This window comes from Megascapheus bottae, chromosome 18, assembly GCF_031878675.1.
Source record: "Megascapheus bottae isolate mThoBot1 chromosome 18, mThoBot2.hap1, whole genome shotgun sequence".
Taxonomy (NCBI): Eukaryota; Metazoa; Chordata; class Mammalia; order Rodentia; family Geomyidae; genus Megascapheus; species Megascapheus bottae.
Window position 1 is genome coordinate 8,819,281 of NC_143526.1, and position 9,648 is coordinate 8,828,928.

Consider the following 9,648-nt stretch of genomic DNA (forward strand, 5'->3'; position numbering starts at 1 on the left):
GAGCTCACACCAATACTCCTCAAGCTCTTCAACGAAATTGAAAATGAAGGTTCTTTACCAAATTCATTCTATGAAGCCAGACAGAGATTCATCAAAGAAAGAGAACTATAGACCTATATCTTTGATGAACATCGATGCAAAACTTCTTAACAAAATACTGGCCAACCGTCTACAACAACTCATCAAAAAAATTATACACTATGATCAAACTGGATTCATCACAGGGAGGCAAAGCTGGTTCAACATACGCAAATCAATTAATATAATTCAACACATCAACAGCAGCAAGGACAAAAATCACATGATTGTCTCAATAGACGCGGAAAAGGCATTTGACAAGATCCAACACCCCTTTATGTTAAAAGCTCTGGAGAAACTAGGAATCCATGGAACATTCCTCACTGTAATAAAGGCTGTGTATGAGAAACCTACTGCTAGTATTACACTTAATGGTGAAAATCTAAAGCCATTCCCTCTAAAATCAGGAATGAGACAAGGATGCCCACTCTCTCCACTCCTCTTTAACATAGTACTAGAATTCCTAGCCAGTGCAATAAGGCAAGAGGCAAGCATAAAGGGGATCCAAGTAGGGAAAGAGGAAATAAAACTATCCCTCTTTGCAGATGACATGATTCTGTATTTAAAGAATCCTATAGACTCTACTCCCAAGCTCCTTGAGCTGATTCAAAGCTTTGGAAGAGTAGCAGGCTATAAAATCAACCCTCAAAAATCAACTGCCTTCCTTTATGCCAACAGTGAGAGGAACGAGGCAATAATCAGGAAAGAAACTCCTTTCACAATAGCCTCAAAGAAAATAAAGTACCTAGGAATTAGCTTAACTAAGAATGTAAAGGACCTTTTTGACGAAAACTTTAAAACCCTAAAAAAGGAAATTAAAGCAGAACTAAGGAAATGGAAAAACCTCCCATGCTCCTGGATTGGAAGAATCAACATTGTGAAAATGACAATCTTGCTAAGGGCTATCTACAAATTCAGTGCAATACCCGTTAATATCCCAATGGCATTCTTTGAAGAAATAGAAGAGGCAATTCAAAATTTCATATGGAATAATAAAAGACCCCATATAGCAAAAACACTTCTTACCAGAAAGAACAGCGCTGGAGGAATTTCAATTCTGCACTTTAGACTCTATTACAGAGCTATAATTATCAAAACAGCTTGGTACTGGCACAAGAACAGGCCTGAAGACCAATGGAATTGAACTGAGGACCCAGATACTAAACTACAGACCTATGGCCAACTAATCTTTGACAAGGGAGCCAAAAAAATAGAATGGAAGAAAGACAGCCTCTTCAACAATTGGTGCTGGCAGAACTGGTTAAGCACCTGCAGAAAACTAAAGTTGGATCCTTCTTTGCCACCTTGCTCTAGAATTAACTCCAAATGGATCAAAGACCTGGAGGTAAAAGCTGACACACTGAAAACTTTACAAGACGGAATAGGAGATACACTAGGCCTCCTTGGCCCAGGTAGAAACTTTCTTAATAAAGACCAAGAATCACAACAAATCAGAGAAAGGCTGAATAAGTGGGACTGCATTAAACTACAGAGCTTTTGTATGGCAAAGGACATAGCTAGTAAATTAATTAGGAAGCCTACAGAGTGGGAGAAGATCTTCACCAACCAAACATGGACAAAGGCCTCATATCTAAAATATATCAACAACTCAAAAAATTGAATCACTCCAAAACTAATCTCCGAAGTAACAACCATCCCATTAAAAAATGGGCCAAAGACTTAAAGAGAGTCTTCTCTGAAGAAGAAACAAAAATGGCCTATAGACACATGAAGAAATGCTCAACATCTCTGGTCATAAAAGAAATGCAAATCAAAACAACTCTAAGATTCCACCTCACTCCAGCTAGAATGGCCAGGATCAGGGAAACGAAGGACAACAGATGCTGGAGGGGATGTGGCCAGGAGGGATCACTACTACACTGTTGGTGGGAGTGCAAACTTGTTCAACCACTATGGAAAGCAGTGTGGCAGTGCCTCTAAAGGCTAAACATAGAACTCCCCTATGACCCAGCAATTCCACTACTTGGCATTTACCCAACCACCCAGAAACAAGGACATACTAAACCCACTAGCACAACAATATTCATTGCAGCACTATTCACCATAGCAAAGATATGGAACCAACCTAGATGTCCCTCAGTTGATGAGTAGATCAACAAGTTGTGGTATTTGTACACAATGGAATTCTATGCTGCTGTCAGAAAGAATGACATCGCGCCATTTGTTAGGAAATGGAAAGACTTAGAAAAAATCATATTAAGTGAAGTAAGCCAGACTCAAAGGAACTTAGGCTCAATGGGTTCCCTCATTCGTCATAATCAGTAGAAACCTTGGGCTCTACTAGCAGAGATTTGCAATAGAGCAAAATCTTGATACATAAGGACATATAATGTGAAGTTAATTGAAAGGACCTCCAGGATAGTGAAACAAAAGCCATATAATGAATGATTGTTGTCCTTAATGTACTATGTTGTCTCTCATCTCCTTTGCTGTCCCTTGGTTATCTCATATTGTTATAGTATCTCACTTTGTTATCTGATATATTGAATTTATTTGTATTTGAATATTTCAAATTTGATAGGGAAGGGGGGAAAACCAAGACAGGTGGGGGGTGTGGGGGGGAGGGAAACGGGTACCAAGACATGTGAAAGGGTATCAATGTATGTGAATTAATGCACCTTCTATCTGGCAAATATCATGTAACCCTTTTACTAATTACAATAAAAAATATACAATAAAATAAAATTTGAAAAAAGAAAAAGAAGGAATAAAAGCAGGAAAACCAAGGGAATATATATTTATTTATTTATTCAATAAATATTTAATAAGAAAAAAAAAAGAAATGCAAATCAAAACAACTCTAAGATTCCACCTCACTCCAGTTAGAATGGCCAAGATCAGGAAAATGAATAATAACAGATGCTGGAGGGGATGTGGCCAGGAGGGATCACTACTACACTGTTGGTGGGAGTGCAAACTCACTCAACCACTATGGAAAGCAGTGTGGCAGTGCCTCAAAAGGCTAAACATAGAACTCCCCTATGACCCAGCAATTCCACTACTTGGCATTTACCCAACCATCCAGAAACAAGGACATACTAAACCCACTAGCACAACAATGTTCATTGCAGCACTATTCACCATAACAAAGATATGGAACCAACCTAGATGTCCCTCAGTTGATGAGTGGATCAACAAGTTGTGGTATTTGTACACAATGGAATTCTATGCTGCTGTCAGAAAGAATGACATCGCCCCATTTGTTAGGAAACGGAAAGACTTAGAAAAAATCATATTAAGTGAAGTAAGCCAGACTCAAAGGAACTTAGGCTCAATGGGTTCCCTCATTTGTCATAATCAGTAGAAACCTTGGGCTCTACTAGCAGAGATCTGCAATAGAGCAAAATCTTGATACATAAGGCCATATAGTATGAAGCTAATTGAAAGGACCTCCAGGATATTGAAACAAAAGCCATATAACCAATGATTGTTGTCCTTAATGTACTATGTTGTCTCTCATCTTTTGCTGTCCCTTGGTTATCTCATATTGTTATAGTATCTCACTTTGTTATCTGATATATTGAATTTATTTGTATTTGGTTATTTGAAATTTGATAGGGAAGGGGGCAAAACCAAGACGGGTGGGGGGTGTGGGAGGGAGGGTAATGGGTACCAAGACATGTGAAAGGGTATCAATGTATGTGAATTAATGCACCTTCTATCTGGCAAATATCATGTAACCCTTTTACTTATTACAATAAAAAAGATAAAAAAAAGATCAGTCATGGATTTTGTTTCACATTTTATCTAGAAAATAAATTATGATGGAACAAAAGCCGAATAAAAGTAATAAAATTCTGTCTTCTGTTTGAAGAATTCAATGAGCATTACACCCAGAGACAGTTTTTCATTATCTTTGGGTCTCAATTGCCTGAATAATTAAAAGCTGTATGTTGAGTATCAACACTTTCAAATAATATGTACATTGTACTTCACGATCTCTTTTGAAACTTTTACTTTTGTCTCTGGTATCTGCACTTGAATTATAATGAACATACTTGTGATTTTATTTTCTCTTCATACTCTTTGGGATTAACTAGACTTGGGAAAAATTTGTTGCTTATTTTTTGATATGTTTTGGAAAACTCCTGAATTTTCTTTTAGTTGTTTTCTATAACAATTTTGAAATTTTGTCCTACAGGAAGCTAATTTTAAGGTATGTTCAACTGTTGGTCATCATTCATGCTTTATTGCTTTCCCCTCATATGTCACTCTACTTTTTCATCACGGTGTAGTTCTGAAATATAATTCTGATACTATATAATGCACCAATTTAAAGAGCATATTTCAGTGGCATTTAGTATATTGACAATATTTTATAGTCCATTATAGAACATTTTTATGTCTACAAGAAGAAAACATGGCCTGGGAGTTTGGCCTAGTGTTTAAAGTGCTTGCCTAGCATGCATGAAGACCCGGGTTCGATTCCTCGGTACCACATACATAGAAAAAAGCTGGAAGTGGTGCTGAGGCTCAAGTGGTAGAGCTCTAGCCTTGAGAAAGTCCAAGGACAGTGCTCAGGCCCTGAGCTCAAGCGCAAGACTGGCAAAAAAAAAAAAAAAGAAGAAAACATGTATGTATGTCCGAGTTGATTTCCTTATTCCCCCTACTTCTACTTTTTAAAAGAATTAATTGTTTAACGAATGATTGTTGTCCTTAATGTGCTATGTTATCCATCATCTCCTTTGCTGTCCCTTGGGTATCTCATATTGTTACAGTATCTCACTTTGTTATCTGATATATTTAATTTATTTGTATTTGGTTATCTGAAACTTGATAGGGAAGGGGGAAAAACCAATACAGGGAGTGGGTGGTGGGTGGGGGGATGGTAATGGGTACCAAGACATGTGAAAGGGTATCAATGTATGTGAATTAATGTATCTTCTATCTGGCAAATATCATGTAACCCTTTATTAATTACAATAAAAATATATTAAAAAAGAATTAATTGTTGTTTTTCTTTGTCTTGGAAAATCAAGCTAAATACATAAAGATGTGTCCTTTTGCTTGCTATCTTCATAGAATTAGCTTTGTGCCTTCTTGATATTCTCTATTCATTTAAAAATCTCTTTCACTAATTTTATTTGGCTTTTATGATTAACTTCATACTTGCTTTAGGTTCAGTGTGCTCTTTCTTTTTCAGTGTCATGACTGAAGATTATATCATTTAGTGGAATCCCATCTTTCTTTTAAATACAGAAAATCTAAAACTTTATTTTCTTCTAAGTTTTGCTTTAGCTGTGTCTCCTAAATATATGAAGTATTTTTAATAAAAACTTAATTACATGCTGTGGTTACTTGTGCCAATTTCTTTCCCTTCCTTCCTTCCTTTCCTTCCTTCCTTTCCTTCCTTTCTTTCTTTCTTTCTTTCTTTCTTTCTTTCTTCCTTTTTTTCTTCCTTTCTTCCTTTCTTTCTTCCTTCCTTCCTTCCTTCCTTCCTTCCTTCCTTCCTTCCTCTCTTTCTTTCTCTTTCCTCTTTCTTTCTTTCTTTCTTTCTTTCTTTCTTTCTTTCTTTCTTTCTTTCTTTCTTTCTTTTCTTTCTTCCTTTTTTTCTTTCTTCCTTTCTTTCTTCCTTCCTTCCTTTCTTCCTTCCTTCCTTTCTTTCTTTCTTTCTTTCTTTCTTTCTTTCTTTCTTTCTTTCTTTCTTTCTTTCTTTCTTTCTTTCTTTCTTCCTCCGTTCATTTTCTGTTTTGTGTGCTAGTACTAGTTCTTGGATGCATCCACTGATACTCAAGCTATTTTGTTCAAGGCTGGAACTTTACTACTTGATTCACAGCTACACTTTCAGCTTTTTGGTGGTTAATTGAAGATAAGAGACTCATGAACTTTCCTACCCAGTTTGGCTTCAAACTAAATCCTCAGATTTCAGCCTCTTGACTAGCTAGTATTATAGGCACAAGCTACTGGTTCTCGGATTTTGTACATTTTTTAAACAGGTCAGGTAGTAGGGAATTCATTTTACTTTTCTGGATGTGGCTTCATTATTTCTGTACATGTTTTAATATCTTTCATTAGTTTCATTACTTTTGTTAATGTGCATGCTTTTTAAATTTAATTTTAACTTTTTGATTGTTATTGTAAAGGTGATGTACAAAAGGACTACAGATACATTTCTTTTTGGACAATTTCACCTCTTACCTTGTTTTCTCCCAGTTTTTCCCTCCTGTCCCCACCCACATGTTATATATTGCATACTCACCATAGTGGCTAGTGGCTATCACTGCTGTATTTGTTCGCTTTTTGTCCCATGTTTTTTTGTGATCCTCTTTCCTCTTCCCAAGAGCATCTTGCTTTAAATCTATGCATGCTTCGGCCTCTCTTCACTGTGACAGTTTATCCTTTGATTTTGGTAGACTTACTAGTTCAAGAGATTCTTTATAGATGTATTGTGGGATGCTCCTGTCCAGGAGATTGCCATTTCACTCATGATTAAACTAGAGGTATGTGTTTTGATTCAATTTTTCAAGATGACTTCATTAGATGTCCATTTTTTGGTTAACAGCTGCTATTGTTGAGTTCAGTAGTTGATATACATCACCCTGCTGCCTCCTGGCTCGAATCTGGTGACACACTGGCTGTATTCCGATTGTGATTCCTTTTATAAAGGAGTCATCTTCTTTTGCTGCTTTAAGATGTTGACTTGGTTTCTTTTAATAGTTGGGCCCTGATGTGTATGAATAAGTATCATTGTTGTTTATCTACATAATTTTTCTTGCTTTTTTATTTGCAGATTGATTTTTATCATGCCTCCATTGTGGAGGCTTTTGTAAAGCCTCCTTAAATATTTTCCCCTCTTTTTTCCTCTCTGCTTCTATTCATGTATTGGCAACCTAGGGTCTTGACTTTACTGAATCCACTTCATTCATTTTCACTATTTTAATCCACTTAGTTCACATGCATTATAACCTCCATTGATATGTTTTCAAGTTCACAATTTTTTTTGTCAGTTTTGGGGCTTGAACTCTGGGCCTGGATGTTGCCCCTGAGTTCTTCTACCACCATACCCCTTGTGCCACAGTGCCACTTCTGGTTTTCTGGTGGTTAATTGGAGATCAGAGCCTCACAGACTTTAGTCTTTAGTGCTTGAGCTGCTTTGAAGTGTGATCCTCAGATCTCAGCCTCTTCAGTAGCTAAGATTACAGGTGTGAGCCACCATGCCCGGCTAAGCTCACAATTTTTTTCTTGACAACTGCAAACTTACTTTTAACTCCTCTAGTGAATTTCCCATTTGTGTTATGTTAGTTTGCAGTATTAAAATTCATAATGTTGGGGCTGGGAGTTTGGCCTAGTGGTAGAGTGCTTGCCTAGCATGCACGAAGACCCGGGTTCGATTCCTTGATACCACATACATAGAAAAATAAAAGGCGGGGGCAGGAGTTTTGCCTAGTGGTAGAGTGCTTGCCTAGCATGCATGAAAGCCTGTGTTCGATTCCTTGGTACCACATACATAGAAAAAAGCCAGAAATGGTGCTGAGTCTCAAGTGGTAGAGTTCTAGCCTTGAGAAAGCCCAAGGACAGTGCTCAGGCCCTAGGCTCATGCCTAGGACTGGCAAAAAAAAAATTCATAATGTCTTTATTTTCATGTACACAATGACATCATTGATGTTGCATATTTGATAAGACATCATCATAACATACTATAATTCTTTCCCTTAAAAAATACTGGTACAGAATCCTGTTAAACAGCAAGTTTTAACTGTGAACTCAACATTATCTTGCCTCAGAGGCACATGCACTAGGTTTGTAGAATGACTTTTTTCCATTCTTTTCTTTTATTCTTGCTTTATGTTAAGAATTGAACCCAGAACCTGGCATAGGCTAGGCATGAGCTCTACCACTGAGCTGCAACCCTGCTATTCTTTAAATTCTTAGATATGATTTATCCTTTAGTTCTTCGAACATATTTATTATCACTGCTTTGAATTTCTATCCGTTGCATTCTGGGTCTGGACTATCTCACAGTCAGTTTTTCATGTCTAATTTTTTCCCCTCATGTATGGGTTAAAGAGGCTGGTTTCTTTCAATGGTTTATATGTTTTGTTCCAAATTGGATGTTGCAGATAATACTTTATCATTCTAGAATTGTTACTTCTTTTCCTCTGGGATTCAATTGATTGCTTATTTGCTTAGTGAAATGACTGGACCCCTTTAATGAAGGCTGTTTGCCCTGCAGTGTGAATCTTCCAATGCCACTTGTCTGAGGATAAAACTTCGGCAAAGGCAGGTCACCTGGATGGCTGTAACCTTAAGAGGGTTATTCATAGCTGCCACTTTGTTTGATCTCTCTCTTAAGCTGCCTGCCTTTAACACAGTTGTTAAACTCCACAAATAGCCATCTAATTCCTTGATTGTTTCAATAGGGTTCTGAAGTAGACATTGTTGCACAGCTTGGATCTACTAACTTCACGCTTCTTTGCTGACAAAGTTTTTTTTGCTGTTTTTTTTTTTCCCTTGGTTCTTTCTGGAAAACTACCTGAGCCATTGTCAAAAACACAGCTGCTTGACATCAACACTCTCCACTGGTTTCCAGAGTCAAGTTAGTCTTGAAAAACCTTCACCCCATATGCTAAATGAAGTTAGGTGGTTTACTTGGGAAAAGAAAATTTGTGGATAACATTTCGGGCTGAACCAAATCAATATGCCATATAAGGGCAGATAATGAGATACTTCTATCATAATAACACCTCTTGCTAGGGTGCTGGGATCACGGGCATGTGCTAACACGCTAGACATAGTGATTCTGGTGCTGTGTGAGTTGGTGCTGGATTACAACAATATCCCCTGTTTTTCTTTGTATGTTTCTTTGGCAAGGATTCCATCCCCTCAATGGGGTGCTTAGACAGTGACAAAGTAACAAAGTACCAACTAAAGTGCCCTGCCTCCCATGCAGGTCTTCAGTCAGTGAAGATTGGATGTAGAAAATGAAGTTATACACCTTCTATCTGGTGAATATAATGTAACCCTTCTATTAATCACAATAAAAATTATTTAAAAAAAAGAAAATGAACTTCACCTCTCAAATGCGGTCCCTTGGAATGTAATTGCTGCATCACAAAGAGGACAAAAGAATAATCTTAGTCAACTTCACTTAAAATTGAGACTTTCCCACTGGGTTGTGGGTGCAAAGAATAGCAAGTGACTAAGGTGCCACAGACATTTAATGCAGTAAACTGGCTCCAATAAATTTTTATTTTCTCTGTATTTTACTCCCCTTCCCCACTCTTTTCCCTTTATTATTAAATTCCTTGATCCTGGCCATTCTAACTGGAATGAGGTGGAATCTTAGAGTTGTTTTGATTTGCATTTCTTTTATGGCCAGAGATGTCAAGCATTTCTTCATGTGTCTATAGGCCATTCTTATTTCTTCTTCAGAGAAGACTCTCTTTAAGTCTTTGGCTCATCTTTTAATGGGATGGTTGTTTCTTTGGAGATTAGTTTGGGAGTGATTCACTAACCATTGTATGGTTAGTGAAGATCTCTTCAAACTCTGTAGGCTTTCTAGTTAGTTTTCTTTTGCCATACAGGAGCTCTGCAGTTTAATGCAGTCCC